We start from the raw sequence: 11,024 nt of genomic DNA on the forward strand, positions 1-11,024 counted from the left end.
ACCTCACTCATCTGCAGCTGGCAGAGTAGATGGGAGGCTGTGTGTGATGTCACAGAGCTGGAAACCAAAGATGCTGGGGACAGAGGAGCCTGGACTGGACCCTAAAAGTCGGAAGGAGGGAGGATATCTTGTGACTTTCTTTAGGCAAAAATGTTTGCAAATGGGGATGGGACCAAGAGATGGGAGAGGGGGAAGGCAGGAGGGGAAGGGGATGAAAAAAATTAAAATGTGTTATGTACATGTACCAACTCCCCATGATGAATATAATTATTATATACTGTAAACTAATAAAAATTGTAAAAAGAATACTCAAAAAGTTTTAACATTTAGCTTGGGTTGGTTAGATGTGACAAAATATTTAAAATGATAAGACCTCATCTGTAAGAGACACTCCCTGGTTAGGGGAAGGGGAAAAGATGAGGGACACATCCTCTGATGTGACAAGGACTTTACTTGGAGGCAGCTCTTCCTGCTCTGGCTGCGGGGGGACACAAGCAGGGGACAGGAGCTGGGGGACACAAGCAGGTGACACAGGAGTGGCTCTGATGTCTTCTCCACCTGTGGGGAGTTTCTGAATCAGTCTTCATGACTCCTGTCCACTGCCCTCTTTCTCGCGGAGAGCCTGTGCATCTGTGCAGCCAGAGACCTGTGCGGTGCCATTGACGAGAATGTCAGTGTCGCCTGATGAGGCAGGGCTGGAAGGGCCAGGCAGCACTCCTGGTAGTAGCAGTTTAAATTTCTCATAAATTCCTCTGCGAGATGTTACTGCATCCAGATCTGAAGGGAGAGAGAGGGGACATCATTCTGTGTGAAGGCCTTGGGACAGGGCTCGGATGTACTGTCTGGATTCGTCCCATTCCTCTCTAATCATTCCTCAGAGTCCTGAACCCCTGGGCAGCTCAGGCAGCCACATTGTAGGCATTGCATTACTCTGGTAGAGTCGGTGACGGCGGAGTCATGCAAAGCACAGGGACATGGACCCATCCTAGCTTGGACACTAAATCATTTCCTGGGAGGCTTCTGGAAAGTCCCTTCCCCTCTGTGGGCCTCAGCTTGAGGAAGTGGGGAGGATAGAGAGGTGGCTGCGAAAGCTATTAGGGTCCCACATCTCACCTTCCTTTCGGGTAGAACAAGACTTCTATAATCTTTTATAGAAATTTGACCTTGAGTGAGATTTTCTTCGTGAGGCAGATTTGGCTGATAGGACAGCACAAAAATGACAAGGCTGGATGATCCTTAGCCGTCACTGACCCATTGTCACTGGGCATGGTGTTGGTGCCCAGCAATGTGGTGGCATTTCTCCTTCCTGGTTGTTGCCATCTGACCTTCTCTGACACAGAGACATATATCACCCATGACTGAACTACACTCAGTCCACTGCATTTTCTGGTACTGTCCACTTGGCATGCATCCCGCTGGACAATAGGGAGTAAAACCAATGTGGGTCCTGCCTTCCCGGAGTGCAATGTTTATCAACTCAAACAGACATGAAGCAGCCACACAAAATGCCCACACATGCAGGGCTTAGAGACACATTGGATGTGTGATGTCCTTGCCTCTCCCTTATGGGATTTCTGGCTTGGAAGATCACGGAGTAAGATCTGAGAAGCTTGCATTCTCCCAGTGTGCTGTAGAATGTGGCCACAGATTTCTGACAGTAGTGGTCACTCTCTCCGCACCCTATTTAGCGTCGCTCAGGTATCCACGGTGACAAGGTCACTCTGGTTGGTGACTCACCCTCATGCGCACTGCTGCTGGAGGGAGTACTCTTTGCTAGATGATTCAGGCATCTTACGCCAGTGTGCCTGGAATTTGGTCTGTTGAGCTCTTCCTTCTGCAGCTGCAAACCTGGCAGTGAGAATTCCGTGAGGTCAGAGGATGTCATGGAAATGAAGGTGTCTAGCAGCTCTGAAGCAGCCCCACAGGTGGGTGGTGCATGTGATGGGGCAGGGGAGTGTCTGAATCTGCTTACCATTTCTTGAATATGTCCCCTGGTGAATGGGCCCTGTATTCAGAATATGTAGCCCTTAAAACATTAACTTTTTATCTTTTTAAAATTATTCAAATTATTTCAAATTATTCAAAAGTTAAGAAATATTAAATAGTATGAGGCGGAAAAATACCCCAAACACCCTTCCTCCAGATAATGTCTGTTTTTTTCTAAGAATATTTTAAATATGCCATCACATCCTGTGTGTCATATATACATTTTATTTTTTCATATATGTTATGAACATAATGTCACTAAATTTAAAAAGCAATCATTATACAGTATTCTACTTTATGGCTAATTCAATGATTGAATAATATTCTACTTTATGGCTTGTTGAAACAACGTTCTATTATTGAATGTTTAGACCCTTCCAGTTCTATTACTGTAAAGACTATTGTGATGAACATTGCTGTTTATAAGGTTTCATCTTTATGTCCTTCTAGAAGTATAACAAATGATTTTTGTCAAAAGACTGAGCCAGGTTCCATAGAAGGGTGAATAGCCCTATCATGTCTTGTGTTTTATCTTGAACAAATTGTTTAGCCTTCTTCTGCATCTTATCTCGTACTTACAAAGCCGTGCTTTCATTTTGCATAGTAAATCCCACTTCTGAGTGTGACTGTGTAGGCTACATATCATTTTACTTGTAACATGTAAACTAGGAAACAGTAGAGGATTCATCTGATTGCAGCTGTGTCCCTAGTGCGTAGACAGTGCTTTGTATATGGCAAGGGCTTATTTTTTTACTCTCATTGAGTTCATTGGTACATTTCAGGTATACAGTACAGTTACATTCGTTAATGGGATCTTGTACCTTTACATGACAGGTAGGGTTTATTTGTTTTAACAGCAGAACCTTTCCTAACCTGACTAATTTCCATATAGTTTCTATTTCTTAAGTATCTATTTTGTGACAGATCTTGTGCTAGGTGGCTTATGCATATTTCATCATTTCATGATGATCCTAAAAAAATAACAATATATTTCGATTTTTTTTTTTTTTTGTACAGGGGATTGAACTCAGGTCCTTGTGCTTGCGAGGCAGGAGCTGGAACCACTGAGCTAAATCCCTGGCCGTAACAATGTATTTTGAATATTCCCATTTTACAGGTGAGGACAGTTGAAGCTCATGGAGGTTGTTAGGTGACTTGCTTAACTTCTGTAGAATAACAGATTCAAACTAACATTTACTGATGCAAAGGCAGCAATCTTAACTACTATCTTTATGGTCTGTAGCCTGGAGTCTCTCAAACTACGTAACACACATTCAGACTTACCTGGAGATTAGGTTAAACTTCAGGTTCTGGAAATGAAGCAGGTTCTGAAAATGCATTCTGATTGATCCTTGGTGATGCTGATATCACAGGGCCATGGACAGCATTTTAAGTAGTAAAATGTTAAGCTTTCTTGTAAACTGGTTTGGGTACTTAGCCACTAACCCCTATCTCACTGTAGATTGCAGTTGTCACTCAAAAGACAAAGGAAATCTAGGGGTATCTCAGCAGGAGGAGAACAGCAAACAGGTCTAGGAGGCCAGGCAGGGTGCTCTTGTCTGATACTTACTGCTGCTCAATGGCTGGTTCTCTGGGCTGGGAACCTTGGGGTCATCAGCGACGTGGGGTCCTCAGTCCCTGAAGCATGAGCAGAGCATCTTTGAAGCCAGGTCTTGATGGGCTGCTGTAGGAGGCAAAAGAAGGGGGCAATGAGTTCTGGGGCCCAAATGCCACATGCTTGTTGGAGATTTACCGTGGTGAGAGTTGACTGGGCCCACCTCTCCCAAGGCATGATGTTCCACACATGTTCCAAATCTTCTGTGGCTCCTCATGGCCAAGAGATCCAGGACTGTGACTTGTGCCCAAGCTGTGCTCTCTTAAAGCCATTTATTTTGTATTTTGTACAAAATTTTCTTACCCACGGGAAGTAATTGAATGAAGCCTTTACTCTGCTAGCTTTTCCCACAGAGATGCCGTTTTGAATCAGTTCATTTTGAATTTGAGCCCCGATCCCTGGGCAGAGCTGTTTCCTAGATGAACTTAAGTGTGTAGCTTAAAATATGCCAGTACTTTGTGTTCACACACTAGCTAAGACCCATCACAGCAAAATTTCAGCCCATGCAGAAGTGGACATAGTATGCTTGGGTCTTACGTAGATCTACATTCTACCTCACTTCTGGGTGCACGTCCTCAACCTTTTGGAACCTCATTTTAATCTTGTAGACTATGGGACTATGTGTCAGTGCTTACCTTACAGAAGTAAAAGGTTCAATATATGCAAAAATGACTCCTTCAGCGGTAGATATACCCGAAGTACTCAGTTAATGGTCATTCCATTTCCTTTTCTTTCCTTCTGTAGCTCACTGTTTCTAAATTATCTCAGGTCCCAGGTCCCATAGGGACATGGTAAAGAAGTGCATAGTTATGTAGGTTTAAATCCCAGTTTTGATACTAACTTGCTGAATGCCTTTGGTAGAAGCATTCCTTTTCCTGTGTCTCAGGCTCCTCCTTGGTGGAAAGAGGCAGTTAGGCAAGATGGTCTCATCCAGGACCTTTCAGTATGGATGATCCAGCAGTACAAGGCCTTGTTTTAGTCCTAAACTCCTTTATTTGTGAATCATCTTTTCCAGATCTCTGGACACTCCTGTTCTTGGTCTTTTTTTGGCGATAACAGTTCCTTTTATGGATTCTTACTACGCTATTGGTTAGTTGTCCCTCATAACCACCAATTCATTTGGCTGGGTGTTTCCCTGAAGGTACTTGCTTCTCATTTTTTTTTTTGACTGCAATATCCTCGTCCAAGCTAACATTATCTCTTGTCCAGATTATTTCAATAGGCTCCTTAATGATTAATACAAAGTTTGGGGTAGTTCTGTTAAAATGTGTCACTTCACACAATAACTGCTTAATATTTCCTGTGACAGGAAACTTTGATAGAATGGATAGAAAGGTAACAGTATTGAAAAAAGAAACAAAACTCTGAAATTGTATAAAATAGAAATTCTAGTTCTAAGAAAGCATTATCTGAAAGAAAAATTTATTAGGGTAACAACAAACTGGCTAGCAGAAGGAATGACCCTGAACTTGAAAAAAGTTCAACAGAAATTATCCAGACTAAAGCAGAAAGCTAACAGAGACTTTAAAAAGACTGAGAAGAGTAGCAGTAGCCTGAAGGATACTAACGTACACATGTAACTGGACTCTCAGAAGAAAGGGAAGAGGGAAGCAAATATATTTGAATCGAGAATGGCTCAGGTCCAGGGATGTAGCACACTGGTACTACACCTGCCTGGCAAGTGTAAGGTCCTGAGTTCGAGTACTGGTACTGGAAAAAAAAAGAATGGCTGAAGATTTTTCCAAATTTGATGGAATTATCAACATAAGTACTTGGTAAACATCAAAAATGGAAAAAATAAAATATAGTGGCTTTCTCCTCCCTGTCCACTGCAAACCCAATCTACTTATCTGGTTTCTGTGTTCCTTATTCTGCAGAATAACCCTATTATTCACTTGGTCTTTAGAGCCAGACACTGGGCAGTTCGTCAGACTTTCGACTTGCCTTTCCACATATCTCCTTATCTGTCTGCTGCCCTCCTTTGTCTTTTCCTTTCCCATAGTCAAAGTCACCCTCAGCTCTCACCTGGACCCCAAGTCAGACTTTCCCACTGGCTTCTTGGCCTCCACTTAAAGCTAGGGTCGCATAGCCAGGATGCATAGCGCACCATCTCAGTCCTGCATCAGACTCTTCAGGGGCTCCCCAGGTCTGCAGATCTGCCTCCCTTTCTGACTACATTATTAATATCTTCAGCTTCAGTCTCTCTTGGCTTCACTCACTATCCTACAGCCGTAAGAGGTGCTGAATAGGCAGCTCCCCACCAGCACTGTTTTACTAAAGGGTCCTGCTCACATACAGTTCCCTATGTCCGGGATACTCTCGGCTCACCCTTTCACTTCTTGAACTTCAAGATTCCGCTTAGGGTTACAGAAAGCTGCCTCTTCCTCCTGGGATGAGTTAGGGGCCCCTCTTTTGTGCCCCCACAACACTCCTCAGCCCTACTCACCATGTTTTCCGATGTCGCAATGTGTTACTGTGCAGCAACTACCTGACTTATGGTCAGTGCTTCATAGCAACTCAGTGTAACTGCCTATGTAGTTGCCCAGCGTGCTGATGGTAGACCGCGAGTTCTTTCCATTTGTTTCACATACATCTATTGAGCACATACTATGGGCCAGCTACTATTTGGTGTTGGAGATACAGTAACAAATAAGGTACAGGATAGACAGATGCCCCACTCCTTTGGAGGCAAGGGTATTATCTTCTTTCACCCTATATCTAGTATGCAATACAGGGATAGACACAGACCAAGTACTTTGTAATTGTTTGTTGAGTAAATTCATTAGCATCTCTGAATGCTGAATAACAACTGTGTGTCTAACAGCTCTTTCTCCCTTCTGCTAACGAAGCTGTTCCTCATGGTTAGATGTACTCAGCAGGCCAGACGCATACAGATGTCCCCACCGTGTGGGGTCCTTGGCTGGAAGGAGGGTGTGGCGTTCACCCGCTGCATTTAGCCCAACCTCCAGTGATCTTTCTGAATCTGCTGCCGGGTGCGTTTTCCAACACGATTTGAGCTCTGATGTATTTCATTGACCTCTCTTTAACGGATTTATTTTCCAGGTTTTATAAACGAATATAAATTTATGTAAAGTAAGTAGATCTTGTTTTGGAGACGTGCCGTTATCCTTGCTATTAATCATCGGTGTCATTCTCAGCTAATTGCTTCAACTTCAATTTTCTTCATCCACTCACACCAGTATTTGCCTCATGGGGTTTTGCTTTGTTCCAAATCGCCTTCCTAAGGAAGAGTAGGCACAGGGCGAGCCCTCAGCACAGCTCGGTGCTGAGGACTAATGGCTGGAGTCCATTAGACTGCTGGCCCGTCTGTATATGAGCAAACACTGAAATTTTGTCTTGGGTCCTCCGAAACGTTCACGAGCACATATTGTGTCTTGTTAGGGTCATAAACAAAGTCACCTCATTTAGCTGTGTCCCGGAGCAAGCGATTTCCAGTTTGCCATCCCATGGCCTCCTCTAGGCTCTGCTTGCGTAAGGAACTTAAGGCATCGTGCCCAAATGCAAACCTTGTTACCAATGGTAGCACACTCTTTCCTTTTTGTCATGGTCTCCTTCACATTAAAGTTGGCACTTCTTAATAAGAACCAAGATCTGTCATGTAAAGGTACAAGAGCCCAATGACAAATACGACTGTATTGTATACCTAAAAAGTACCAATAAACTCAATGATATTAAAAAAAGTTGTCACTCTTCCTGAAGAAAACTTTCTATTTCATACGTGTATTTCCACCTTATGCACTCTTATGTGCTTATTTTAATAAATGACATGTCATAGATAATTTGAATTTACCATGGCCATTATGAGAAACTTTTGATGTAAAAAAAATAAAAGATTTAAGATGGACTGTGAAAAAGAGAGAAGAATAAAACACCCAATAATACAAAGCTTCTTTGATTGACATACTCTGGCTTCAGGAAGAAAAAAAAAAAAGAAAAGAAAAGATGAAAGGTCTTACTCCTACTCAAACATCCCGAAGCCCATTTTCTTGCATCTTTCTTTATCTCTACACCCAAGTTCTTCTTTACTACTCACTTATATTCCTCCCGTACCACCTCATGGCTGTCTAAATAAAAGCTCTTCAGGAGAACTTTTTCTAGAAAATAATCATAATACACAATAGCCATTACATCTTTTGACACCAGAAGGTGGATCCAGAGAGAATATTTAGAACTGTCCCAAACTTCATAAAGTTGCTGTACAATGCAGGTTTCTTTAGGTTACTTACTGCTCTGGATTATAACATTTGTACCAAAAGTTTATTCATTTGTTGACCTGCAATGATGTGGAAAATATAGAATACTGAAATAATCCACTTATATATAATTTAATAAAAATGACTTGAGAAGGTAATAAAATAGGAAATGAACTACATAAACTGTTTTGACAGCCTTTTTCATAGGGTAGAATGGGGCAGTGACTCAGAACCATAAGCAAAATGAAGATGAGTCAGTAGGACACGATAGATTTCTGGAGACTTTAGAACATTCTGGGGTAACCAAGCACTTAAATAAAGGACACCCCTTCTTCCATTGCAAAGGGCCCAGACCTTTAGGGACTTAGAATAAACAAATTAGAATGGCAAATATAAATGTAGATCTCCTGAATATTTTTAGAGTTCTACAACATTAATTAGAGCCAATACACTGGCTCGCCCCCATGGTGCTGAGGACTGAACCCAGGTCCTCACGTGCTAGGCAAGTGATTTGCCACTGAGCTATACCCCAAGCCTGTCTAACATATCCACTAGAAGTTGAAATTATCTTGTGGTCTTCTGGATAAAACAATTGGCTCTCAAAATATACATATGGCCAAATTTTTCTATTCTTTAAGAATATGGAGTCTAGAGACTGAGGCAGGAGGATCTCTGTGAGTTCAAGACCAGCTTAGGCTACATAGTGAATTCCAGGTCAGTCTCAACTACATAGTGAGACCCTGTCTCAACCAAATAAAACAAAACAAAACAAAACAAAAAGAAAACATGGAGTCTGTGGATGAGACATATATTTGCTATAAGTAGAAAGGTCAGTGGAAGAACTGATACTCCATATTAGAAGGACATCTGTCCACATCTGTTCAATGGTGTCTCTTTGAGGAGACCTTGGCACTCAACACTTTCCTGTTTCTTCCAAACTTCTGGGGGAAATCATCTGTAATGTGAATGAACAGCAATACTGCTTGTGGCTTGTTCTTACTGTGGAAACCAGACTTCAGTACCAAATGTGACTGAAGCTAATCATTCTGTGTACAGAACCCGTGTTAAACTTATGGAACCCACTAGTGAAACTCTGCCATGAACATCAACTTCCTGAAAGTGAGAGGTGCATTGCAGTAGTTAAAATTTACCTCTGAAATACCACCGGTTTGGGAACCTAACATCTGCCCAAGCCCCTCATCCATCAGCCATTAGCTTTGTCCAGAGAGATGCCATTTGGGCAAGGTTCTCCCTTGTTAACTAGAAGTAAAATTGCTTCTGTCGCACATATGGAATGAAAATTGTTTCCTTTAAAGCAGCTTATTTTTGTTTTTTTTTTTGTTTTTTTTAGGATTTTTTTTTTTTGAGACAGGGTCTCACTATGTGGTTGAGACTGACCTGGAACAAACGATGTAGCTCAGGCTGGTCTCGAACTCACAGAGATCCTCCTGCCTCAGCCTCCCAAGTGCTGGGATCACAGGCATGCGCCACCACATCTGGCTTTAAAGCAGTTTATTTATGTAGAAAAAATACAAGTATTAACCTCCATGCCTTTTAAATGCACATAATAGCTTACTACAAACTATATTTTACATCTTGCTTTTTCAGTTAAAAATAGTCTCCGGAGATCATTCCACATGAGCAGTGGGGCAGGGACTTCAAGTGGAGGTGTATCTGAGTCCAGGGCTCATGCTTCCTGCACATCTTTACCAGGCAGTGTCACAGCAAGGACAGGGGAGTGGAACCACCTTCCTCCTCAGGGTTGACAGGAGAAGGTTTTGAACCCTTTTGAGAGATGGAAAAACTCCTAGGGATGTAATTCTTGAAGGCTGACATCTTGGAAGAATAGTTAAGAAGAATTTAACCTTTCTGAACCTCAGTTTTCTGATTATGAAATGGGAAAATAGCATCTACGATAGAGGGACTTGTGAGGATTGACTAATCCTGGAAAAAGGCTCACTAAATGTAAACAGTGATGGTGGAGGTGTCCGGGAGAGGCTGAGGGGGTGGGGTGTGTTGCACTTCCAGTGCCCTCCTCTAGGTGGAAGCAGGAACCAGAGAAAAGGCCTTGGGGTGTCCCCAGTGGACTGTGAGCTTCAGGTTCTTAGTGACACCGCAGCACGTTGCTCAGAACAGGCCAGGTCAAGGAGATCAGGCAGGGGGGCTTCTGGGACTGGGGAGACGTTTGGGGTCAATTCTTCAGGGGTCAGGGGGCCAGAGAGAAAGAGTGAGGTCATGAGGCGTGTTTTCCATTTCTAGTGAAATGAACAGACATCCACTGTCCCTTTCAGGACAGAAAGATTCTCCTTGCTCCCAGGTCTGACCTTTGTGCCTCACTCACCCACGGTTGGCAGAGTAGACAAGAGGCTCCGTGATGTCACAGAGCTGGGAACCAGGGAATGTTGAGGACAGGAGAGGGGGTGGTCTGGACTGGACCACAAAGTCAGGTAGAAGGTGCTATGCTGACCCTTTCCCATTGGTGGGTCTATTTGAATCCTCAGTTTTCTTATCTTTACTGCCAGGAAGAAGTTAGACCACCATGGAAAGCTCTAATGTAATGCCTGGTAGAAAGGAATCATTCAATGTTGCTCACATTATTACTGTATTATTACTAGTTGTTGTTGATCATGCGGGATAAGGAGGAGCCTAGGCTGATGTCTGGGTCTAACTTTCCCATCTGTGGCTGTGAAATTAAGGACTTCTTAAAGAGGAGCAAATTTGAGGTAAGGATAAATTTAGGGTTTTCAGCAACTTTATTTTGTAATAATTACAAATTCACAGCAAGTTTCAAAGAAATGAACAGAGAGGGACCCGTGAACCCTTCACACAGCCTCTCCCATGTCACACCTGTAGCCTCTTGTAGCACTATAACATGAGATCCAAACCGGGAAAGTAGTTCTGCAATCCACAGAGTTTATTCAGCAAATGTGTACATTCTCATCACATGTGTAGCTTCATATTTACCTCCCAAATCAAGATAATGACTTGTACTCTCACCCCATTTCCTCTCTGCTACCTCCTAAAAGTCACACCACCTCTCTCCCCACCATCTCTAACCCCTAGAAACCACTGATCTCTTCTCCATTTCCATAATTATGTCATTTCATAAATGCTGCATAAATGGAAACATGAAGTGTGTATGCATCTTTTGAGGTTGGCTTCTCTCACTGACATAATTTCCTTGAGTTTTGTTCTAGTCACAGCATGTA

General features: G+C 42.7%; 1 long non-coding RNA gene across 1 annotated transcript; it reads right to left on the minus strand.

The window, feature by feature from the left end:
* Positions 1 to 440: 440 nt before the first annotated feature.
* LOC104872989 lies at positions 441 to 10,203 on the minus strand. The gene is made up of 4 exons (XR_783331.1): positions 10,157 to 10,203; positions 3,557 to 3,670; positions 1,738 to 1,848; positions 441 to 777 (listed from the first exon to the last, which is right to left on the minus strand). It is a non-coding gene; the product is annotated as an uncharacterized LOC104872989 (long non-coding RNA).
* Between the last annotated feature and the right edge of the window lie 821 nt (positions 10,204 to 11,024).

The sequence above is a fragment of the Fukomys damarensis genome, unplaced genomic scaffold (assembly GCF_012274545.1).
Source record: "Fukomys damarensis isolate Sample0158 unplaced genomic scaffold, DMR_v1.0_HiC HiC_scaffold_36, whole genome shotgun sequence".
NCBI lineage: Eukaryota > Metazoa > Chordata > Mammalia > Rodentia > Bathyergidae > Fukomys > Fukomys damarensis.